General features: G+C 47.1%; 1 protein-coding gene and 1 long non-coding RNA gene across 2 annotated transcripts in view; both read left to right on the top strand.

Moving 5' to 3' along the window:
• Positions 1-25940, top strand: part of SLIT3 (slit guidance ligand 3) — a 493393-nt gene that overhangs the window by 142855 nt on the left and 324598 nt on the right. The window lies entirely within an intron of this gene.
• On the top strand, positions 1537-25721 carry LOC118711120. The gene is made up of 4 exons (XR_004985648.2): positions 1537-1548; positions 15439-15449; positions 18959-18968; positions 25595-25721. It is a non-coding gene; the product is annotated as an uncharacterized LOC118711120 (long non-coding RNA).

Consider the following 25940-nt stretch of genomic DNA (forward strand, 5'->3'; position numbering starts at 1 on the left):
ATGCCCAACTTGTCCAGTCACGTGGGCTTCAAGGATAAGAGCTCCAAGAATAAGGGCTCAGCAGTTGACTCAGACCGTAGACGATTCATGAGTCCCAGTTTGCACTGTCTCGAAGCTAATAAACTGCGTTGCCATTTCTCTCTGTCTCTGGGCTGGATCCAGTGGGCAGCGACCCAACACCCTGGTGATTTGTGGGTCTGAGGAAGGAGGGGAGAAGCTGATTATGGAGTCAGCAATTACTCTGCCCAAGCCCAGGCCTGGCAGGGCCTTATCTTTATTTATAGCTGGCTGAGCCTCCCAGAGCCCAGTCTCTGCCCTTGAGTGACTAGTGCACTGCAGTTTTAGTTCATAAAACACTGTTTGTTTATAATCCTTAACGGATTCTGTTTTATTAAAAGAGAAGGCTCCATCCCGAGTATAAATAAAGTTAACTGGTTAAGTTTTAGTTTATGTTCACAGTGAATATGCAATGGATGGGCACTCACCACAGAATTATGCACCCTCATGACCTGACTTTATTACAGGAACGTTTTAAAGGTCTCTATGGCCTGGACAAAGGCTTTTCCGAAGAGGGCAGAGGCTGGAGGGGGGGGACTGAAGCTCCTGAACTCAGCTTCAAGGCAGTGGATTTCCTTTTTTTGTTTGTATTCTGTTTTGTTTAACAATATAGCAGGCAGTGCACAGTTCTGTGATCTGGGGGATGGAATCGGGGTAGATCTGGGCCTACAAAAGAGAGAGAGAGAGAGAGAGAGAGAGAGAGAGAGAGAGAGAGAGAGAGAGAGAGAGAGAGAGAGAGAGAGAGAGAGAGGAGAGAGAGAGAGAGAGAGAGAGAGAGAGAGAGAGAGAGAGAGAGGAAGGTACAACTCAAGGGGCTAGTGAAGGCTTCTGGAACAGGTGGCATTGAGCTGAGTCTAAGGGGTAGGTCAGGTTCTAACCAATACAGAAGCAGAAAGAAAGGAAAAGAGTAATCAAATGCGTGGTGAAGGGAAGGATTGGGGTTGCCTTGGATATCGCAGGAGGCTCCATTTGCAGCGGACAGAGGATGACAGGAGGGAGCTTGGATTCTAGGCTAGGCCCCTGCTGGAAGCCGTGGCCAGATCCAGAGGGATTTAGACTTGACTGAGGAGGCAATGGGGAATGCTGAGTTTTTGAGAGGGGGATGGGTGTGGTTGAAGTAACCTTTGGCCTACAAGAGTCATATATGCTCTGCCCCTCAGGAATGGGCCTTCCCTGAACCCCAAAGAACAACCCTGCATTGCTCTTCCTCCGGCCCCTCATACCACCGCCACCCTCCCTTCCTTTGGTCTGGGTGGCGGCTCCAGCCCAAGTGGAGGTGCCCGCAGATTCCTGCACCAGGAAGGGGAGCCCACTGCTGGCGCTGGGGAGGGCGGTGGGCAGTGGCAGCGGGCCAGCCACCTCCCTGCGGAGGCATGCTCACTGCACTCACGGTGTTTGAGCTGCGGTTAATATATCAATATTTGCTTGGGAGGGTATTTGGCACGGAGCAGGTCCCTGGGACCGCCGGCAGATAGATTCTTCCTTGTAGCAGTCTTTGATGGAGAGGTTGCAAGCTGCTGACAAGAGGCGATGGAAAAGGAGCCCCTGCTTCTCCCAGGAGCACTTGAGTCTCACAGCTTGGCGCGGTGTGACGTTGTCAGTGCCTCGTGCTGTCCCCATCACTCACTGTTGCCTCCTAGTTGCTCACTCACTCACCCCACTTATTCTAGAATTTGCTCTTATTCCCACCCCTCCCTCAGCGGGAAGACCCTGGAGGTCAGGCTAGTGCTAGGAAGGGTGGAGCTTAGTAGCTGAGCACATGGCCCGGGCTGCTGGGATGAGCCCTACTCTCTCTGGCTAGAGGTGCTCCCTGAGCGAGCTCCCTGCTCTCCGGGGAGCGAGGAGGAGGAGGAGGAGGAGGACAGGAGAGCGGTAAGGATTAAGCACGTCATACATGCAAAGTAGTTAGCAAAACCCTTGTGCTCAGTGAATGCTCAGGAACGGTGGGCTGTTAATCATGGTTTTGCTCTTTCAATAAATATCTGATGACTCTTGGGTCCTATCACATGCCCTGAGTTTCTCAAGGACTGAACTGAGCCCCTGATTTCTTAGCCAGTTCTCTGTCTCCTAACTGCACAGTGATGGGGATGGATTGGAGAGGGGGGAGGGGGAACCTCGGGAAAGGCTCCCTAAAATCTGCACTGCATTGCAGAAAAAAAACCCGACCTCCCTCTTCCCGCAGGGTTTTCATCACAGTGTGATGAGGCTGGGGTCCTGGGACAAGGCTCATCAGTGAAAAGGGCAGGAGGATGCTTCCGTCTGTGATCTGGCTGGGAAGCAGTTTTGCGGGCCAGAGGCCGGCAGCAGTCCTAAGGGATCAATTGATCCGTTGCAGGAAATGTGTTCCTTAGAATAGTACTATTGACGCTTTCAAATGGTTAGTTTAAATATTAGAATAACTTCCTCCATAACGGTGTCACGCAGGGCCCTTTCCATCTGGAGCATTTTCTTGACTTACAAGCCGGGGATTGCATAGCAGCCGGGGTCCCCAGCTTTTGGCGTAGCGCTGGGTATGCCCATGCAAGTGTGCCATGCATAAGGGCATTCAGTAGCAAGTGTGGAGCCACGTGGGTTGGGAGGGGGAGAGGCATGCTCTGCAGTTGACGGGGTAAGACTGAGTGGCACGGGTCAGGACGGAGCAGCCACAGCACAGGAACCTACTAGGTGCCAGGCTCTGATGTAAGCACTTGATGTGCGTGCTCTCATTTAATCTCGTCAGCAACTGAGAGGCAGGTGTCTTAGCTCACTAAGCAGAGCCTGAGCTTTTGCAAGCAACTGGATGAGGAAGTGCAGCAGGAGAAAATCTTCAGGAAGTGAGGGAGGCAGGCTAGGGGAGGGGAGGGAGCCAAACAAAGATGTGGCTGCAAAAACCTGGCCTCCGTCCCCTCCATGGGCGTGCTGGCATGTGAATGGCACCACAGACCTGTTCTCACCAGTGGCAGCGGGGCTGGGCTTCTGTTCTCTTGTGTCAATCAGTCTTTGGCTGTAAGTCACATCTCCTGGGAGAAGGTGGGGCACAACTTCCCATGCCTCTCTGGGAGAGGAACGCCCATATTTCAAGGCAGCGTTGAGCTATTTAGCACCCAAACCTCGTGGCATCTGGAGGACTGGAAGGGCGGATTGGGTGGGACGCCAACAGCCTCGATAGGTACAATTGATAGGCCCATTTTACAGATGAGGAAAACTGAGGCCTACAGTGTTTATGTTATCTGAGAGGAAGGTGTCTTAGCTCATGTTCCCTAGAAGCAGGGCCTGGGCTTTTGCAAATGATTGGCTGTGTAGAGCCAGGGGTCAGACCCAGGAGTCTATCTCTAGTATCTTTGGTCTGTGCCCCAGTTGAGGGCCCAGTAAGAACCAGAGATAGAGGAAACATGAGCTCAGACAGCCTGGAAATAAAGTTCATGAGAGGAGCCCAAGGGGCAAGATCATACTTTGGGCTTCTGCGGTGTAACCAGCTCATCCCACTTTGCCCAGGGCTTTCCCCATTTTGGCTCTGGAAGCCCCACATCCAGGAGGGGAAGTAAGCCAGTAAAAGCCCCTGGCAGGAGGGTATCCTGGCCGGGAGCTGAGCAGAGAGGGTGGTCTGAGATCCAGGGTGGGCTAATGAGAGGAGAGGCTTGGACCGACTGGAGAAGGAGAGGGGAGTCAGTTACCAGCCCCCTGAGGCCTCCTCGGGGAGCCTGCCAGAAACAGATACCCTCCTCCCGCCTCCCGCTTTGAAGCAGGCTGTTTTGCTGTGTGTGAGTGTGTATGTGTGTGTGTGTGTGTGTGTGCGCGCGCGCGCGCACGCGCGCGCGTGGAGGGCGGGAAAAGGGGCAGAGAGAGAACGTTTGTTTCAGTCCAATGAGTAAATGTCCTGTTCGGCTCCTCGCCCATCCGCAGATAGGGCCGGGCAAGGTGAGACGGGCTCCTGTGCTCTGGAAAGGCCCAGATATATATAATCTATGCGATGTATACATATAAAATAAACACACATGTATATGTATTTACATATACGTGTGCTCATGCATGTCCACACACACACCGCCTTCTAGCCAGAAAAATAAATGTGATCTCTACCCCCTACATGCTTAGAGTTTCATGAGGGAGGCAGACACTAAACAAATAAAAACACAAGATGGCATATAAAATTTTAGCAGAGCGTGACCGATGCCATGGGGGACGCAAGCGCAGAGCTCTAGCGGAGACCTGCCGGGCAGGGGTTGGGGCAGGGCCTACTTTTTATGGTCAGAAAGGTCTCCCTTTGGAAGCAAAATCTAAGTCCAGAGAATCAGCCAACTGCAGAGAGGTGGGTGTGGGGAGGGCAGGAGATGGAGAGCTGGAGGGGTGTTTGGAGCAAAGGGAACAGCAAGGATAAAGACCTTGAGTCAGAGAAGACTTGAACCTGAATGGAAAGAAAGCTGGCGTGGCTGGGGCCCAGGGCGGGGAGAGGCCTGAGGACCCCATTCCTTTAGGCCTTTGGGCTTCATCCCCAGGTCAGTGGGAGCCACTGGAAGATCTTACCACAAATATGTGACATGTTCTGATTTCTGGCTTAAAATGTCCTCTTGACTCCTATGTGCAGAGGAGGTGGAGGGGCAGGTGTGGAAAGAGAGAGGTCAAGTTGTTGTTGTTTTTTGTCTGCAAAGTCTCCGGAGGGAGGCCGGTGGGTCTGCCTTAGAGGTGGCCCAGCACTTTGCACACTTAGGGAGGCTGCATTATTAATGAAACATTTGCATCTTGGAAAACAATAAAGCAGGCTGCTACACGTAAAAATTAAGTAACCCAATTTGTTTCAGCAGCTTGCGCTCTAGTACAGCAATTTGTTTGGCACATACGCGGGACTCCATCTGAACGGTAATTACGCCGTGCTAATTATTTTCCTGCATTGTGTACATCTGACATTTAATTACGGGAACGTGTGTGCGGGGAGGTTTTCCTCCTCCCCCTGCCTGCCTGACAGGTAGTTTTGTTCCCCGGGCCTCTTTTCCACCTACATGGTCCACATGCCAACTTGTCATCTGCCGCAGAACTGTGTTTCCATGACAGCTCTGCTCAGCCATGTTGCCTGCAACTTGCAGGCAGTCACCAAAATAAACAGTTGACACAGATGTCACTCTCCCCCCCTCGTTCTGCCTCTCCCTCCCTCTTGATCTAGCTTCTGCGACAAAGATCTCTCTCTCTCTTTTTTCCCCCTCCCGTTTTAAGAAAGGAAAGTGATCCCTGTCAACTGTGAGCATCCTTTGATACATTGACATGTCTCTCCGTGGCTTCTCTTCTCTTGTGACCTCTGACCTTCTCCATGGAGACCGCTAGCAAGCTGACTCCCATGGCCCCGTGCGTAGATGACACAGCTCAGCAGCCGTGGGTGGTAGACAAGCAGGCTCCAGGCTTTGCATTCACGGGGAGATGACAAAGGTGGGCTCACCACTCCAGAGTCCCAAGAAGCTGGACCAAGGCCACAGCATGCTCTTAAAAAGATGCCATAGACAAGCCCTGAGGAGCCAAGTGAGGCGTGGTGCTGGCCATGCCCATAGAGACGGGCCAGAGGGTGGAGGGCTGGGGACGGGCACGAGGAGGGGCAGGGAGCTCCTGCCTAGAGGCAGGGAAGCCAATGTCTCCCCTGGGGTGAGGAGAGGAAGAGGAGGATGCCTGACTGATCAGTGCCTCCTGCTGGTCTGGCATCTCCCTGGTGTGTCTAGTGGCCACTCCACAAACAGGAAAGGGCTGTTGTGTCTCTCTGCTGGGAGAGGTCCTTACAAAGGAAACAGGAGGTGTGAGAGCAGGAGAAGACCAAGGGAATGGCTTAACAATGAAAACTACCAGAATACCAAAGGGCATTTTTGTTAAAATGTGCCATGCCGCTGCACAGGATCCTGTATCTTGACATCTAGCAAATACGCATTAAAATGCCCACGCCATTCTGCTAAGGGTGTAAGATGAGCGTCCTGGTGGGTTGGAGGTCACAGAGCCTTCCCAGGACTAGAGGCTTTCCTCCCCCTTTGCGTTCATTACGCTCCCCTGTGTACTTGGGGTTCGCAGAGAGATTGGGGGCAGCCCAGGGAAGCAGAGAGTAGACATAGAGACCTCCGGCCTGACACAGAATGTGCTCTTGGAGAAGTACCGGATCCTGCTCAGTCCAAGCAGTCTTAGATTTGGGTCTTTCCAGGTTCCTGTTGCTGTTTTAGACCTAAAGCTGCAGGCCCTCCAGCCAGGGCGCCCCATGAGGGCCAGGGAAACCCCTATTGCTTCACAAAATAAGGATTTTTGGTGGCACATGGGCCCATATATATTTTTATTTTTATGGTCATATATCCATTTTAGTGTGCATTAAAATATGCATAACCAGCACATCAAATTGGTATCTTAATGGCGGTAATAAAGTTTCTTGTATAAATACAGGTGTGACATGCCTCCTCTGTCTTCTCTTCCAGGCTTTTTCTCATTTTACAGACTTGCTCAAAACTTGTTCCTTTTAGGAGTCCGACCTCAGTAATTCCACCTGGCTCTCTTTAAGCCTCCTGTCCCACTTGCCCATGTCTTCCTCTCCCTTGGTTTCCTCTTCCTCCTTCCCCTTCCATCTCTGCTAGTATCCCCAGGCTTTCCTGAGAGCCTCAGGTGTGCTGGGCACATGGGGCACCTCAGCTGCAGGAACAGAAACATCAGGCAGTGACTTAGAGAAATAGGGGCTTTTTAAGTCCTGAAGAAACTGTTTCAGGATGACGCCCAAGTCTTCCTGTCCTCCTGAGCCTCCGTCCTTCCCATATGAGGTTCATCTTCATGTTTGCAAGAAGGCTACTACACTGAAGTGATTCCATGAATGGCTTCCTTCCTTCCAGGCTGTTTTTATTTAGGAAGTGAGATCCTTTCACTCACATCCCAGCTGCCAGAACTGCTTCCCAGGCCTGTACCTAGCTGCAAAGGAGGAGGGAAGAGAGCACATCTTAGTTTTACCATCCCAGGAGGAGAGGAAGGCAACGGAGAGCCGTTGTGGATGGTTTGGGGGTAGTTAAGCTGCAGAGTCAGCCAAAGGGGAGGATAGTAGGAAGTAGAGACCGGGATCTCTTTTCTTACGCTCTCCAACTTCAAAAGATATGCATTAAAAGTTAGCCTTGTGATTTTATAAAATGATGCATGGCATAAACTTTCAGAATTGAAAAGGAATTTAGAGGTCATTTGGACCTGATCCATATATGAATCCCAGACTTTCAAACAAGATAAAAAGAATCACAAAGTAGCTAAAGCTAATTCTTATGCAGGGGGATATGACTAACCTTTTCACAGGCAATACAGGTGATCTTTATATAGAGAAGGCTAAGTGTCTGTCCATCCAACCAGTCGCTATGACGCACACTGACCATCAGGACAGATGCTCAATGCAGGAGCTGCCATGATGAACACTGGCCATTTAAAAATAAACAGCACTATGGACCTGGCGCCAACAAGCCAACACTCAGCTTCCCCCAGTGTGACACAGGCCCTGCCACCACCCCAGAGTGACACCTCACCATATTGTAGCCAACACTGCCAAGACCCCATGGCGCAAAATAAGGCCCACAGCCCAGCCCAGCCTGGAAACAGTGGCTGTGGGCGCCAGATAATGACATCCCATAGCAACACCTGGCTTTCTCTCCCGATTGATGACTAGCCTCCTTGCAGTTTCTTCAGCCCAGGAACATGACTTGCTATATAGCCAAGTGGAAACATTTTACACTATAACCAAATGTCTGTGAAGCAATTTCCCATGCCTCATCTCATGTGATCTTCTCAGAAGTCCTGTTCTAGGTAGATAGGAGACTCCTGTTTTCTTTTCATTAGTGGGAAAATGGAGATTTAGGAAGCTTAGGAACTTGACTCGACTGAAAAGAAGTAAGAAATGGTGGACCTTGAAAATGACTTGAGGTTCTCTCACTGCACAGAATATAGTCAAACACTGCTGCAGTTAAAAAGTTTACCCTTTGTTTTCCCTTCATGATCTATAATAGTCTGCTTCATGTTGATATTTACTGCTGTGTTACAATTACCTGAAAGAGAAGTTGGTGTGCTTCACTGAGCTGGAAAAAGTTTAGCTAAATCAGAAAGCAGGTCTAACTAAGCAAGTTTATCTATATATATAAAAGGCTAAGTTGCTCTGGCTGGTTTGACTTAGTGGTTAGAGTGTTGGCCTGTGGACTGAAGGGTCCCGGGTTCTATTCCAGTCAAGGGCACATACCTTGATTTCAGGCTCCTCTCCAGCCCAGGCCCTAACCAGGAGGCAACCAATTGATGTGTTTCTCTCACTTTGATGTGCTTTTTATCTCTCCCTCACTCTTCCACTCTCTCTAAAATCAATGGAAAAATATTCTTGGGTGAGGATTAAAAACCAAATAGACAAATAAAAAGCTAAATTGACTTGTGCATGCATGATATATATAAAGCTCTCATTGGCACCAGTTGAACATGTGTTTCAATCTGTCATCGTCAATCATGAATTTGGTTGACACTTCTATTATAGAGAAAGGGTGAATAGTGATATTAAAATATTTCTTCTAATTAATTTCCTTTCAATGTGCATGAATCTGTGCACTGGGACACTCGTATAAAATATACATTAATACTAATTTAACCTTGATTATGGCTATAAGGTTTATTTTAATGGCAAACGTGATTTTATTTATTTTGGTTTTGTACAGATCAGTAGGATAGGAATACAACTATCTGGTGTACCGTTTGTTCTATTTAATGTTCTTATTAAATAATGCATAACTAATAACAATCATCTAGGAAAAGAGGTGAAGAAAGCAAGTCAAACATGCAGGGGTCCTCAAACTTTTTAAAGTGGGGGCCAGATCACGGTCCCTCAGAGAGCTGGAGGGCCGGACTATATGAACTACTAATTCCTACTGTAACACCTCGGCTGCACTCACTGCCCAAAAAACCTGGCGGGCTGGATCAGACTCCTCTGCGGGCTGCATGTGGCCCGTGGGCCGTAGTTTGAAGACGTCTGATTAAGGGATTTAATGAAGGCTCAGCAGGACAGGAACCCTCCTCTGCAGACTCTGCTAAACCAGTGGTTCTCCTCTGGAATAAGTATCAGAATCACCTGCAGGGCCTGGGAAAATACCTGTTGCTGAGCCCCACTCCCAGAACTCAGAATTCAGTGGGTCTGGGGTGAGGCCTGGTAATCTGCATTTTTATCAAGTTCCCAGGTGACCTTGATGCTGCCAGCCCCGGAATCTCACCTTGAAAACCACTGTGCCAACCAATTGCAAGCATGCAATTGAAAGCCAGTATTTCTTCCCATGGCTGATTTTTCTGAAGTATGCTGTTTTAATATGTGCTTCTTTGTGTGTTTCTTAGCAACTAAATAGCATAGTAGCAGATACTTAATGCGACTAACAGGCCAGCTAACCTCAATCTTGGAATTGTCAGCGGTTGCATTGTGTGCAAGCCAGAGGCTCTGCTCCTGCGACCTGACTGTGCCTCAGAAGGGAAGGACAGTGGTCTGTCCTCAGTCCCTGCTCTTCCCTCCAGATGACCACTCTCTTGACTTTTTTCACTGTCTACAAGCCATAGATGGCCACCTTTGTATATTTGCAAATGTTTTACCTAAACAGTATCATACTGCATATTGTCATGTAACTTCCTCTTTTTCATTTATCATGATGCTAACTCTGATGGTGGTGATGCATCTCAGCCCAGTGTATTTGTTTTAACTGCTTTGTCATGTTCCACTTTCATATACTCTCATGCATTCATCCTTTCCCCATATTCCAAGCTGTTTTCAATCGGATTAATAAGGTTTCGACGTTGCTGCCAATAGCAACAGTTCATTGAAGCGGGATACCATTTTGAACTCTTTACACCTATTCACTCCTGTAACAAGCATGCGTCAGGCAGCTGCTTTGTGCTAAGGCCCTGTCTTAGGCACCTGGGATAGAACTGCGAATGCACTACCTCCTCATTATGTTTTCATCAAATACTTTCCACACATCCGTCAAACAGGCTTTGTGATTCCCATGTTGCAGGTGAGGAAACTGGAGTGCTGTGAATGTAATGACTTCCCCAGGTGCCCACGGAAAAGTGCAGGGAGTTATGAAACAAATCGGCTCACCCTAATTCCAACACTCTCTCTGACATTTCAACAGGATTTCTGATAAGCCAAATATTCAGTGAGCCTGATAACAGTGACCATTTCTTAGCGTAAAACCATCTCTTTGGAGGCTTTGATATATGTGTTTATTTTATGGAGTCACAGATTTACAGAAAAGTGTCAAAGATAATACAGAGAGCGTCTATACACCCCTCATCCTCAGACACCTCATCCGCATCATGGTCAGCAGTTATCATTGCGGCGTCTTCGTCAACGCTGAGAAGCTGACATGTGTGTGTTGGTGTTAATGAAACACCAGTCTTTGTTTGGATGCCACCGGTTTTTCTATTAATGACCCTCCTGGACCAGGATCCTGTCCAGGGCACCCCCTGGCATTTAGTCCTCACGTCTCCCCAGTCCCCGTGGTCTGTGGCAGCTTTGCTTGTTTTTCATGACCTTGACAAGCAGAGAGAGTATTGATTCAGTCTCTTTTATCACAAATGTCCAAGTGGGGTCATATCAAGAATTTTGAGAGCCATAACCAACTCACCTGAGAGGGTTTGGAGGTGCCAGCAGTGAAGAGAAATTGCCGTTTCAGCGCATCAGAAAGGGCAGCACTGCTGGGTGGGTACTCCCTGGGTGCGAGGACACAGGGAACCTGAGAGCCAGTCGTCCTGAGGGGGGAAGGGCCAGGTCCTGAGTATAGTGAAAGGTAGGTTTCAGGAAACACGCGGCTTCCCGGGAGCTGATCATCTTCTGCCCCGTGTCCAGTTCCAACCCCGGTGCTTGGTAACCACCGTTTGACGGTGCTCCTAGTTTTGCCTTTTTCCATGAACATCTGCATCTCCCAAAAGTGAGGCTTTACTTCTGATGACCAAATAACAGCCCTGGAGGGATGAGAGTGAGCTGCCACCGCCCGGCTCGGTGACAGACGCCAAGAGAAAAGTGTCATTACTTTTGGCAGCCCCACTATATGCTGGCCAGCAGCATGGAGGGATCAGAGAACTCTTTGAAATAATACCCCAATTGTTGCCTGGAAATATTATCAGGTTACAACATGGAAGAACCCAAGAAGGGTCAATTCTTAGAGCATACTAAATCTCCAGCTGTTTTCTTAAAAGGGTGGCGATTGGGGCACTTTCTTTTCAAAATTTAAATTTAGTTTGACGTTATTTTTAAAATATATTTTAGATACAGGCAGTCCTCAGGTTATGTCAGACTACATGTCGTTTCATGGTTATGTCACCATCTCCCATTTATTTATTTTAAAAAGAAGTTCCGTTATTTCGACCTATGTACATATGTGCTTTATGTTTTTTATTATTTATTTACCACAAGTAAAGGTCATGAATTGTTATCTCTCTTTTAATTTCCTTTTTATTGTTTCACTTCATCACATGTGCTCCATGTGAATGACATAGGTGTTTATGTAGTTGGGTTCCGACTTACAGTGAAAATTACATTATGTCACGCCATAGTAATGGATCTCTGACTTAACCCAAGGACCTACTGTATATGTATGTACATATATATAATTATGTTTATTTCCATCCCCATTTGAAATTTTTCAGAAAATAGCTTCTATCTGTATATAAAAAAGCCTAAGAGACCCTCCAACTGTTGGACCTTTCATTCACTAGCTATTATGCACACTGACCACTAGGGGGCAGATGCTCAATGCACAGGCATGGAAACATGGAATAGACTGATGAATCTCAGAGGGAAGTGGGGAGAGGAAAGGGCAGGAAGAGAATAACCAAAGATCCTATATGCATAAAAGAGGTCCTGTGCACAGATTTGTGCACTGGTGAGGTCTCTCGACCTGGCCTGCAGGGATCTGGCTGAAACCAGCAGTCTGACTTCCCCTGAGGGGTCCTGTATTGCGAGAGGGCACAGGCCAGGCGGAGGGACCCCAGTGGTGTACGAATCCATGCGCCAGGCCTCTAGTATACAATAATTATCCACAATTCACTTCCAGCATAAGGATTTTACTTGTTTTTTTAAAGTAACTCTTAAATAAATACATAATAGTTTCTCACTGAAATAATATTTTAGTTCATTTAATCATTCTGTGATACAGTTTGTTAATTTTTAATGCTGAGAGAAATATTTTGAAAGTAGAGCTCTCCTCTCCTTATATGTTAGATTTTTTTCTATATAATAAAATCCTAGAAGTGGAGTTATTGGATCAAAGATTAGAAAACAAATTTAAGGCTTTTGATACATTTTGGGATTGAGGAGGAACCCATTTTATCAAACACTAATAATTTTTCCAATGTCACTGATTGCTCTCTGGATTTACACTTTGACTTGGCCATGACAACTAAACTTATACTTTATTGATTTATTCATTTATTCACTCATCCATTCCTTCATTCACATACATGTAGGTGTCAGGCATTCTACCAGATAATGAGAATAAGATGCTAAGCCAAACCAGAGCTCCTACTCTCATGTCCAGAACAGCATCTGGTTTGGGAAGACCCTGATTGGTTGAGAAGAGAGTTAGATAACCCCTTTTAAAACTATCTCTTTTCACCAGCAGCTCGATGGTTTAATGCCAACTGTCTACCTCCAGTTTTGTTTCTCTAACTAGGCTGTTCTGATTTTAGAGAAAGTTGGCCACTCCACATTGGATTTGAGGGAGATCTGACTTGAGCCCAGGAGATAAAACTAAAGCATTTTCTCTGTGCGTGGGCAAGCCATGTGGTTAGATAGCAGATGCTCATGGGCCTCGCTGCTACTGCCATCCTTGAGAATTGACACACACTTGGATTTCTGATCAGAAGGGAAGATGCAGTCTGGAGTGTGTCTCTGAGGGTTTAACGGAAAGTGCCTGTTTTTCTGTTCTCTGCCTTGGAGTCCCTGATTTATGACCCTACCCCTTCCCATCTTCCTCGTTGGTCATCTTACCCTTTTTCGTTTGATAATGATGGTGTCTAAGAAGCACCATCTTGAGATGGTTTTTCCAAAAGGTTTAGAGGAACAAATGTGTGCCTCTGAGCAGCCTGCAGCCGGGGTCAGCAAGGAGCAACTGAGACTGGCTCTGAGGGTGCAGCCATGGCCACTTGTCTGGGGACCATTTCATCTAAATCACTTGAATGGTTGACGTCAGTGCAGACATTTCCTTGTAATTATGTGGATCGTGAAGTCCTGATGACTCCCGGTGGACTTCAGTAAAGAGTGACTAATGGATCATGGGGTCGTTTGGTTAAGTTGGGGAGAAAATCTGGTCAACCAAGGACAAGACTTGAGGCACTCCCCATCTGCCCAACCTCCACACATGCTGTACTTGGGGTCCCTGACTCCCCGGGGCTCCTCTCCCACCTCGTTAGAGAAGAGCTCCGGATGCAGGCTCATGCAGCTCCACTCTGCCCCCTGCCCCGCACCTCAGGGACTGATGTCACCACACCAAGCAGAGCCTGTGTGTGAGCAGAGCTGCCATGGTTGCTTGGAAAAGGCAGTGCCCTCTGTCAACCATGATGTCATCCTAGAGGGTCATCCCAGCCCAGGCTATGCTTTTAATAATGTCCACACTAATGTTCCTCAGCTCTGAATCATGGTTGTTTTTCTTCTGTCAACATATTGTGCTCATTGGTGATAAAAGAAGGATGAGACTCTAAGAACCAGTAAATATTTTACATTTAGCCACATTCTGGTGTTCCCTGGACGAGGTCTTGCATCCCTCTCTCTCCCTCTTTCCCCTTCCTCTTCCTCTCGCCCACTCCCACTCTCCTTCTTTCTGACTCTCTCTTCTTTATTTGGATTCTGTTGCTTTTTAATTGTGTAGTGCAGTGAAAATTCACTTCAGAACATAAATAGGATGCTCAAAAATTTTTTAAGGAAAAATTTATCATGGACTTTTGCAAGAGAAAATATTCCTACAAGGTCCTTTCATGTCAGATTGTGTGCCATGGGAGAGCTGGACTCTAGCATGGCCTCTGGTACCACCTTCCTATGGCAAACATAGTGTATCCTGCTATAATTCCATGGGTCCCCTTCTTCCTATGGGTCCTAACGCAAATGTGTGATTGTGAGATGAGCTCAAAAGCAAGCTTTCCAAAACACAGTCCCCGAGGAGCGTGAACTCTGGGACACCAGTTGACATGCTCTTCCAACAGCCAGGCTAGAAGGGCATTTCATCTCTTAGCAAGCTGGCTTCGTCTCTACCTGAGGAAAGATAAAGAACTTTGCTCAGGAAACATGAGCCCCGTACCCGAGCCCTGTTCCTCTCAAACTGATGGACAGGTATGGGAGGAATGCATTTGTTGGCAGGAATTCGATGGTGCCCAGGCATAAATGGAAGTCACGTGCTGGTCCGTCCTCTCTCTGCTTCGGGGAAAACACTGTGGTGGAGGGGGACGCTCTGCAGGGAGGGGCTACAGAACAAGCTGTCTCCGTTTCGGCCAGCTGCCACTTGTCAACAGGCTCCAGCAATGGCATCTGGCCCTGTGAGTGTGGAAACCAGGAATGTGCCTAATGGTGGAGGCGGAGTGGCCAGTGGGAGGGGAAGTAAACCTTCTCTGCAGGTCAGGAGCAAGGTGCAAGGGCTCAGCTCGCCCTGTACCTTCTTCCAAAACACAACGCTTCCCACCCTGTACTGCTAACCAATCATCGCTCGTTTCCCACTGCAAGGCTTGGTCTTCCCTTTGCTTTTCTCTGTTTCCAGCCAGATGGCTTTTCATGGCAAGCAGGTGGCTGAGACAGACAAGGAGAAACCTAGTTAACCTGCAGTTCCCACCATAGGTTTGGTCAAATACGTTACATTCCAGAGAAGGCTGCGATGCTGTTGCGAGTAATGCTGGGGATGTACTTTAGCTCGCATGCAAAGATGGGCAGGATGTAATAAGCTCACAGCAAAGGCCATAAAACAGTAGGTGCAGTGCATTGCCATACTGGAATTCTCTCTCTCTGTGGAGAGAAGAATAGAAAACTGCACCAGAGATTTAAATGGTCATCATTTTTCAAGGTAATGTTACCGGTGATTATTCTTCCTTGGAGGTTTTTCTGTTTTCTAAACCTTTTTTTTCCCTAATGACTTTTGATCACTGTAGTTTTTATCACAACCTCTACCTATAGCCAGGTATCAAGACCATTTATATTTTTCTCTAGGGTTGCTCTAGACCAGTAATGTTCAATTGGTATCCCGTGGCAGGCACACTGGTGTGGCACAAGAATTTTTAAAACATTCAATACCTGACCACGTAGTCGGGGTCACTGACCTCTTTTCCCCTGGATTGTCAAGTGAAAATAAATGACAACAACCACAGCAACAGCCATCCAGTCTGAATGAATTAAAATTACACCTATTTTTGTCAGATCAGCCAAAGACATATTTTTGGTGTGCTGCAGAACATTAGTAACTAGTTCATGTGTGCCATGAGATGAAAAAGATTGAGAATCGCTGCTCCAGACAGTGGGCTAGCTTGGCCCTGTGCCAGCACTGGGTTAGAAGGGATGAGTGGCTCTAAATCCCTCTCTTGATCCACTTGCCAAACCATCCCCGGGCTGTGTCTTCCCAGAGGGAGGGAGCCTCTTCTAATTACCTGCCCAGATACGCCTGTTTTCTCATTCATGCAATGACCAGCAGCGCTCTCGCTCGCGCTCGCGCTCTCTCTCTCTCTCTCTCTCTCTCTCTCTCTCTCTCTCTCTCTCCAGGTTAATCATTTTGGCCATCTTGCATAACCACCATATACTACTACAAAGGGGAAATATTTCCCAGCCTAAATGTAGCAAGATTCTTCATTCTCAAGTTCAGATTTTAGAAATTGCTTTTGGGAGGGATGGGTGAAGTTCACAGATTCTTTACAAGGACCAGTTTTGGGAGGCCATATATGTGCTTACCTCCATAAGTCATAGGGATAGGAAGGGTTAGGGGAAGAATATTTGACTTTGAAATGTCAGTAATAGACCCTGACCAATGAAAGATGTCAGCTAAGTAACATCCTCCCGCCCTGTGCAAATAGGATGCAGGCCATCTTCACTGTTCCAGGGGGCAGTGATGGTGTCCCCGGAGCCTAAAGAAAGAAGCACCGTGACCATGTGACTGGCCTCTTGGGTGGAAGATGGTCAAATTCTTCCATCCTCTTGCCAATCTACATCTCTTTGTATGGTCTCTCCTTCGTTATCTGGGGGAAACTGGTGTGGCTTAATAGAGAGAGCATGGGCTATACAGTAAGCATGCAATAATGGAACTGAATGGTTCCCAGAGTCCTTTCCTCAAGTCAGAGTAAAGCTGTGATGAGCCAGAAAGATGCTGGGTTACGGGAGCTTAGGGCTTTGATGCACCTGCATGTTCCAGAAATAGCTTTTCTGACCCCAGGGACGGGGGCAGCCTTGTTTTAATTTCAGGGTTGCAATAATGACAGTTTTGTGAACTGCCAGATAGCTATTCCACATTCTCCTCTTGAGAGTGTGGTCTGAGACCTTGACTTGTGTAGTCAAAGCGTGTAATAACTGATTGGGTTCCCAGTGACCCTGCGACAGCCTTCACTTTGAAGTCTATTTCAGAATCTCCTCCTATCTGGCAGCACCTAAGCACAGGCCCCAGGGAGGCAGGATTTAGAAGCAGCATCGCCTGCAGGGCAGTCTGGGGCCAAGCTGGTCAATGGCCCACTCTCAGCTCAGTGAGAAGCTACAAGAAGTCACCCCTGAGTTTGGTGAGAGCTACTGCTCCATGAGCAGAGAAAGTAGCCTAGGGTGTCTCATGTGAAGCTCTGGAATTCTCTGAGAAATAGTACAACTGGAGTGTCAGGTGATGGCAGGGCTTGGAAGGGTGCACGTGGAAAGGGTGTAGAGAGAAAGCACTCAACTAGGAAGCCAGGCAGCTCCTGGGTAACCTCAGGGCATCTTTGTCTTTGAAAGAAGCATCTCCAGGTTATCTCTAGGGGCCTTTTCACTATGAAACCCATAGCTTTGTGATGGAAGCACTAGCTGAGGATGCCTTATAGACACGTCATTCTTAAGCAGAAGCCTTCAGAACAGAAAGAAGTGTTGATTGCTTCTTCCCACCACACACACACACACACACACACACACACTTTTTGCAGAAGAAATATCTCCGATTGTTACTAACAATCTATTTTTAAGAATGTTAATGATGACATTGTGTTCAGCTCACAGAAGTGCCTCCAAAAGTAAATATAGTAAGTAGTCCCTCCTCATCTGCAGGGCACACACTCCAAGATCCCCAGTGGATAGTACCGAACCCTATATATATTATTTTTCCTATATATTCGTACCTCTGACAAGGTTTTTATTTTATATGTTAGGCCCAGTAAGAGGTCAACAACAATTACTAGTAATAAAATAGTACAGGTCTGACAGTGAACTATAATAAAGGTTATGTGAGTGGCTCTGAGGCCATTAATAAGTAAAATAAGTGTTACCTGAACACAAGCACTGCGATACCGTGGCAGCCCATCTGATAACTGAGTCAGCTACTAAGTGACTAATGGGCGGGGAGCATATGCAACGTGGAGACTCTGGACAAAGGGATGATTCACATCCCGGGCAGGAGGGAGCAGGACAGCGTGAGATTTCATCACACTACTCAGAAATACACGCAATTTAAAACTTACGGATTATTTATTTCTGGAATTTTTCACTTAATGTTTTTGGGCCACAGTTGACAGAGGGTAACTGAAACCTCATAAAGCAAAATCTCAGATAAGGTGTGACTGTTATACAGAGCAGCAAGGGATATCAAGATGAATGATCTCCCAGCCCTGTCCAGTGTTGCTCAGTGGTTGAGCATCCCCCATATATTAGAAGGTCACCAGTTCAATTCCTGTTCTGGGCACAAGCCCAGGTTGCAGACTCAATTCTCCCAGTTGGGGATAGATGTTTCTTTCTCTCCCTCTCCCTTCCTCTTCTCTAAAATCAATAAAAACATATATTTTAAAAAGAAGGTGAATGGTCCCTTGAACATTGGTGATGATATAAACCAGGCTTTTTCAGTTCTGATCACTGAATGCTGACAGGATAGGATGGCCTCAGTGTCCATCAGTAGTTGGGGTATACAGGCCATCAGAGGTCATGGAAGGGGTCTCCCTGTAGAAAAGTCAGGTGTTTCGGACATAAACATAGTAGACACTGGTTAATGACTCTAAAGCTATACAAAGTATGTCACTTGATAACTTAGATTTGGATTTGCTCTCTCTAAGGAAATCAAGTAGAGATGAAGTCAGTTTTGACTTTTAGCAGAAAGATGTAGGTATTGGAAGTCCTAAAATGAATTCGGAGGTTAAGAGATAAGGCTCTGGGCCACAGTTCCTGAGGCCTTCCACAGGGTGGCTAATGAGAATGGCTGTATTGAAGAGGCCTTGAGAACATAGACTTTGGAGTTGGACAGATCTAGATTATAATCCTGGCACTAGGACATAGTAGCAGTGCAAATTTGTGCAAGTTAATACCTATCTAATTTTAGCCTCCTTATTGTTAAATGGGGTGGAAATATAGTATAGGGAATAGTTCTGAGAAGAATGAGATCTGGTAATCTCAGATGTTCCTGAGAAAAAGAAGCTAGGGTTACCAGAGAGTAACATATATCAATCTATAGACCAAAACACTAGGATTAAAACCAGCAACACTGAAACAGGCAGAAGGGGGTTAGCTGGATGCTGAGAAGTGAGTGGTGGTAAACCAAGGCAGGTAAACCAAGACTGTGGTAAATAGAAGATCAGTAGGAAGCTGTGCACAGGGATTAGACACAGAGCAGGTATGTGTGCAAATTAGAAGTCTTGGATTCCATACTGTATTCATTTCTTACAGCTACTATAACAAATCACTACAAATTTTATGGCATAAAGCAACACAGATTTGTTACCTGACAGTTCTGGAGGTCAGAAGTCTGACATGAGTTTAATAAGCTGAAGTGGAGATGTTGGCAGGGCCAACCACTCCCCTTGGAGGCCCTAAGGGAGAATCCATGTCCCTGCATTTTCCAGGTTCTAGAGGCTGCCTGCATTCCTTGGCTCATGGCCCCTTCCACAATCTTCAAAGCAGCATCGCAGCATTTACATCTATCTCACTTTCAGTTTCTGTTGTCTCACCACCTTCTCTCCTCCTGGGCTAGCGGTGGAACTCTGCTGGGTAGCACTCGATAGAAATCACTTCCCTCCAATAGGATTTCTCCAAAGCTTGTGCTCCCAGAATAAGTGTATGAGGAAGATGGAGAAGGCTAGAAAAGTAGGTTCTTGTTATTTCTCCACTTTCCATTGTTCGCCATCATCCCCAAGACAAGCACTCTGACTTTATATCTGTGATCAGATGTGTTTCTTCAAGTATCAAATGAAGTCTAATTTAAAATGGAAAGAACAATAGGACTCGCTTAGCATCACTACTTAAAAAGATATCCTTCATGGTTCAGTTCTATTCCTGCACATGGAGTCGGGTTTTAAGTAGCCAGATCCAAGGCTGGGTTCGGAAGCTGATGAATGGTGCAGCTCCAAGAAGCTGTATGTTGCAGGCTTTATGTTGCTCCCCTGGACACTAATTGTCATCTTGTCAGCTATTTTTTTCCCCTTTCTTTAAATAGTATGACAAATGGGTGTTCTGATAAGGCCGTCTTTGGTGTGGTCTCATGAGTTGATATAATTAAGAGCTAGTTCCACTTGGCAGTACTTCAAGAAAACCATCCACGTCTGGTGAACAAAGGAATTACTTAACAATTCAGGTGAGCACTGGCTCTTGAGAAAGTGGAGGCTAAGATAGGAGGGAAGGCAGGACATCCACACTGGCAGCCAACCAGAGGTGGGTGGTCAGCCAAAGGCAAGTCCCCCCTCCCTTTCCTGCTGTCCCCACCTGAGTCTTTGTCAACTGTGCACTTGAGATGGGATATGGATGGGCTGTTGCTGCCCATGGGCTGGACGGAGCATCAAAGTCAAGGAAAATGACTCTATCTTTGACTCTCTCCAGTTCTCACGAAATAAACATCACCTGGCAATTCCTTTGAGATTGATTAGTCACTATTTTATTTCCTGGGTCCTTCCTGCTGGGTTAAACGTTTTTCTAAACAATGGCATCATTCATCAGCATAACAGTTTCTAGTCGTTTACAACATAACCAGGGTTTGTACTTAGTGGAGGTCCCTTTATCAAACCGTCACTTAGATCAGAAATTCATTCTATGGCTGATGCCATTTCCCAGGAGAGCCACACAGGCCCAGCAGAGAAAATGTTCCTGTGGGAGACTTAGTTTTGGATAAGTCCCAGGGGTCATCTGCAAAGCAAGACTGAGCAAGTCTGTTCTGGTGGAACTCCAAGACCTTTGCTCTGGGTCAGCCAGTGTATTTGACCTCCACATGTATATCAGCTTTGATGCTCTTAATAGCTGCTGAGGCAGGCCAAGGATCATGGTTTAGTAGACAAGATCTAGACAGACTTGGGTTCAAATACAAGCTCCAGCACTAACTGGTCATGGGGCCTTGGGAAACTTTTAACTCAGAAATAAATATAATCTATGTGGAATGCCTTAACTATGATGCCTAGTATATAGTAAGTGTTCCTAAATGGTAGTTTAGAAACTAAGAACACCACTGGATCCATTTTTTAAAAAATCATGAGACTCCAGTCTGTTTTCTGGGACAGAAACAAACTGAAGATTATCATAAAAGCCATTCGGGTGAAAGTGTGGCTAGAATGTACCTTACTCTCACAATGAGTCACTATCAGAGTGGCAGGTTTGCATACAACAGGTTCCTGCAGGTACCCAATGACACACCCATTCCTTTAAAAATCCGTTTCATCTCCTAGTGATGTCCAAGGTCCTGAATCCTACAGACCTCTACCATCCATGTTCCTGAGCCATGTCCTGAGACTCATCGTGTAGCTCTACCCTAAAGCATATACTGAGCTCTGTTCCTTGACCCCACTGTCCTGGGTGAACAGCCTGGTCTTTTCCTTTCTTAGTCTCACCTGACATTTCAGAGGTTGAGAAACCCTCAAAGATTCAAGGGAACATTCAGGCCAGGGCAACGCTAGGCACTCTTATAGAAGAAACAAACTCAGAGAAAATCAATACTCGATCTTAGCACCATTTGCCAAGTGATTGTCCCAGCACACAAAGTCCCCCATAGAAGACGTCATTGAACACGTCATAGAACTTATCTAACAAATTATTGGGGAATTAAAGACTCTGTTATATCTCAATATATTGGAAAAGTACGCATCTCAGAAATATTAAATTGGGCAGCATGCATCCTAGAATCAAAGAACCACAACTTTTTTCTGAGCCTGTATCTGAACGTCTTTTTCCTGTTCTGTCAATTCATGCTTAAAACACTCTGAAGGACTCTCAAGTGCCATTTAAATGGGCAAGGGAGAGAAACCCAGAGTTTCAAATCTATTAAATCTATTTCTGGCCAGCAGTGTTTAGAGCTCCTTGTGCAGGAGAACAAGAGCCTTCTCCTGAGAAGAGAGACCTCCGGGTGGCATGGAATAGGAGTCGCCAGACATTTTCAGGGTATGGGAACCCTGGCTGTGGTTTGGGTAAGATGTTTTAAACAAACAGAACTCTGGCTAACACCACCCACCGGTGCCTACAAACCCTCCATTCCTCCTTCCCACATCAGACTTGAGGTGAAGTTCAGTTGGCGGCAGCTTGGCTCTGCCATCATGTCCAAATTCTACTATTTCTGGCCCGAATTTGCTTTTCCTGGCAGACTTGAGCCAAGTCCCAATGAAACATATCCATGACTTTCAAAATCACTGGGAAAATTGGGCTGGCAAGAGGTGTAGGGGCAGAGGCGGGAGGGGTGGGGGGACCATCCAGGGTAATTGCTGTGAATGGCCCAGTGATGAGAATCTGCATCCAGGAAGTAATTTCACGAGATCTCTGCTCGCTCACTTCCAGTCTGGCTCTCCCCTCCCTGAGGCCGGGCACAGAGCTCACTTTTTTTATGGACTGTAAGTTCATTGTGAAGTTATATATCCTGGCAGTTTATAGGCAGTGTTTTCTTTCCTTTTATTGGTGCCCCTAGACAGTGCAGCCCTGCTCATGCTTGTTGGTGCCTTCCCCTTTCACGCTGGCCCTGACTAAGACAGACTCCTCCCCACCCCAACCAGTTCTTCATAGGAAGCCATGTCTCTCCCGCACCCAGGACAGCCTCCGATTTGCGGAGTGACCCTGGTCGGGGGTCCTCCAGCCCATCCTGGATGCAGGGGAAGGAGAGTGCGGCCCTCCCTGGAAACTTATGTAAATCTGAAAGGCTCCGTGGACTTCGAGGCCAACCCAGGGAAACCTCAACAAATCCACTCCCTTTTGCTTTCCTTAGATTTCCTATAAATAATCAGGCTGTGATTGCCGTGGGAACCAGAGGATGGGGCGGATTCGTGCTTGAGGACTTTTCTCCTCTGCGATGCCAAGCAGTGGGAGCCTCTTCTCATACTTAGGCCTTGATTAGTCTGGTCTCCCTCCAACTTCTTGCCCTCAACATTTCGTTGAGTGTTGAGGCTGGAGTCCCCCCATAGTGTGCAGCCCTGGGCAAGATCTTCATCCCTCTGGCCCATAATCTCCTCATTGGCAAAGTGGGGCTCAGTTCCCATACCCTGACTTATTTGACAGAATCATTGTAAGGATTAAATAAGATATTCTGGGTTAGACACCGGGCATGATGCTCAATTCACAGTTATTATTGTCATTCCCATTAAATGGATGTGTCACATAGGCTTCTGGCACCAGGACCTTTCCGAGTGGTCGGACATTTGGCTTGGTCTGTGTGTAGAACTGCTGGCCTGGATTTCATAAATTTAAATAAGTCTCCGTTTCCCAAGTATAACTAGGGAAGAACAGGAGGATCCACCTCCCAGAGTTGTAAGAATTAACTAGGATGATGGGTCTAAATGCCTACACGTAGGAAAGATGCTGTTGATGAAGAGACTGGGATTCTGAGCATCACTGGAGAACGCTGGCCTGCATCACACCTGGGACTCTCCCTGGTAGACCTGTTTCTACTAAATCTGGTAGGGTTAGGAGAGAAGCCTCCTCTGGCTCTAACTTCATGTAATTTTGTCTTCTGCCTCCTCTCCCCCCTGTGCCCACTCAATCCAGACCAGAGCTGAGAGAGCTTTGAGGTTTTAGAGCTTTTTCCTGCTTGTAGCTGAGGAAGGTGGGGCCTTTGAAGTGGCTGAGGTGGACAGATCATGCCCTTGCCCCCAAGCAGGCCCTCCGACTCTGCACATGCCTCTCTGTGAACACAGAGCACCCCTGGACATATGTGTTCTGAGCTGTGGGTCTCAACACAGACAGATTAGCACCCCATCTCCCGCAGGCCTGCCCCTCCATTTCATCAGCTTTATCCTGGGGTGGATAATATTTCCCTAACTGCCTAATTGGGAGAATTTAGCTGGAAAGCTGCCATGGTGTTCTCTTTTAAAGGGTGCCAGCAGCCAGGGGCTGCCAGCTGTAATGTCAGTAGGTAATCCCGACTTTGCTGCCATGGAGCCAGGGAGCACTCCGCCTTCTTCAGTCTACGTCCCAAGTCCTTTGAACAGGTTGCACGCTCTAGAAGAAAAGAGCGCTCAAGAGCAGCACAGGTGCCCTGACTGGTTTGGCTCAGTGGATAAAGCATCAGCCTGCGGACTGAAGGGACCCAGGTTCAATTCGGGACCCAGGTTCGATTCTGGTCAAGGGCATGTACCTTGGTTGCAGGTACAGCTGGTCAATGTTTCTCTCTCATTGATGTTTCTAGCTCTCTATCCCTCTCCTTCTCTGTAAAAAATCAATAAGATAATTTTTTTTTTTTTAAAGAGCAGCACAGAGGTGGCCGGGACACAGCTGCCAGCACTGGTCCATTCCCTTCCTGCCCCCATGCCCCAGCGGGAATGCAGTGCAAACGCCTTGGTGCAGTGGTTAGCAACATGTACTCCACCCAGGCAAGTCTGGGAATTATCTTGGAAAAGGAAATTATAATGGCAAAGACTTGTTCCTAACTTTGGGAGAGATACAGTGTAGAGCAGTACTTAGGAGTGTGGACCCTGGGGCAGACTGCTGGCTTGGGTTCAAATCTAGGCCCTGCTATTTGCTGGGCAAGTTCCATATGTCCCAGTTTTATCATTTGTAAAACATGGACGATGACACTAGCACCTACCTCTGCTCTGTACATGGAGGGACCCAGGCTGACAGTAGCTCTGCCACCTTTAATGTGTAGCCTCCCTGTGGGTCTTCCTACAGATTTCTGTGGGTCTAGCCCACAGAAAGGGAGGAGACATTCAGAATTGGGGGGCACAGGGTTAGATGGGCCAGGCTTGGAAGGGGGTGCCCATTCTAGTCACCTCCCCTCTCCAGGGTGCAGTATGTTGCCCAGTCTAACATGACCAGGGAATGTGGTTAGCTGGTGCTCAAGATGTTGAGGCTCAGCTACCCAGAGAACCTGCCTGAGAACAGCAGTGGGTGCATTTACTGAGTACTTGCTGTCCTAATATAACAACTCAATTACTCAAAATAACATGATGATACTATGTATAGATTATATATCCCTGAGGGTCTGGGTAGAAAGGATAATTAAGGAGGGTGTAAGGATATTTGTACATCTGTGTTCGTAGCAGCAGCATTCACAGTAGCCAAAAGATAGAAGCAATTCAAGTTTCAATAGGCAGATGAATGGATATGCAACATGTGATACAGACATATAATAGAATGTCATTCACCCTTAACAAGAAGAGAAATTCTAACACATGCTACAGTACAACATGGATGAACCTTGAGAATAATCCTGTGGAGTGAAATAAGCCATTCACAAAAGATAAATGCTGTCTGATTCCACTTATACGAGAGGGAGGGGCAATGGAGAATTACTGCTTAATGAGCACAGAGGTTCAGCTTTGCAGGATGAAAAAAGTTCTGGGTGTGGATGGTGGTGATGTTTGCACAACAGTGTGAATAGTGTATATTTAATGCTACTAACCCGTACACTTAGAAATGATTAAAATGGTAAATTTTATGTCATATATATTTTACCAAAATTAAAAATAATTTTGAAGGAGATATTTACAGAAGATATAGACAGGATATAGGACCTGTGGGTGGTGATGGTTAAGCACAGAGGAAGTAGCAACTATAGTGAACTACATCCAGCCATAGGCATGAGGGGTACATGGAAGGGGAGGGGTTATCAGAACAATGTGGGAACAGAAGCATGGGAGAAGGGCCACCCAACAGGAGCCATGGCTTTAGGGACTGAACTCAGCACCTCCGGACCATGCCTGGTAGAGAGGAACCAGGGGACAATGACCCTGACCTCTGTCCTTTGGCCCGTGAGGCCCACAGGCAACACCCAGCTGGGGTGATGGTGATGTCCACTGAGTCAGCCTCCCCAAGCCTCAGAGAAGGGAGGGGGCAGGGGATGGAGAACAGATCTGGGGGACGGTGACCAGAAAAGATTCAGTGAGCTACCATTATTTCCATTCTATAGACAAGGATACCAAGCTAAACTAAGCCACTGTTGAACCTGAGGTGGCTTTGAACCTGAGGTGGCTGGCCCCTAAGCCTCCTAGGGCAGTGATCGGCGAACTCCTTAGTCCACAGAGCCAAATATCAACAGTACAACAATTGAAATTTCTTTGGAGAGCCAAATTTTTTAAACTTAAACTTCTCCTAACGCCACTTCTTCAAAATAGACTCTCCCAGGCCGAGGTATTTTGTGGAAGAGCCACACTCAAGGGGCCAAAGAGCCACATGTGGTCGCAGTTTGCCGACCATGGTCCTAGGGAAAGGGCAGAAACCAAAATGTCACGAAGGTCTGTGATGTGCCGGCGCTGTGCTTCCTCCCCATGCAAGGAGTGAGAGGAGAGGGACTCAGAGAGCTCAATGCAGTCGCCTGCCCGCGGTCAAG

The sequence above is a fragment of the Pipistrellus kuhlii genome, unplaced genomic scaffold (assembly GCF_014108245.1).
Source record: "Pipistrellus kuhlii isolate mPipKuh1 unplaced genomic scaffold, mPipKuh1.p scaffold_m20_p_8, whole genome shotgun sequence".
NCBI lineage: Eukaryota > Metazoa > Chordata > Mammalia > Chiroptera > Vespertilionidae > Pipistrellus > Pipistrellus kuhlii.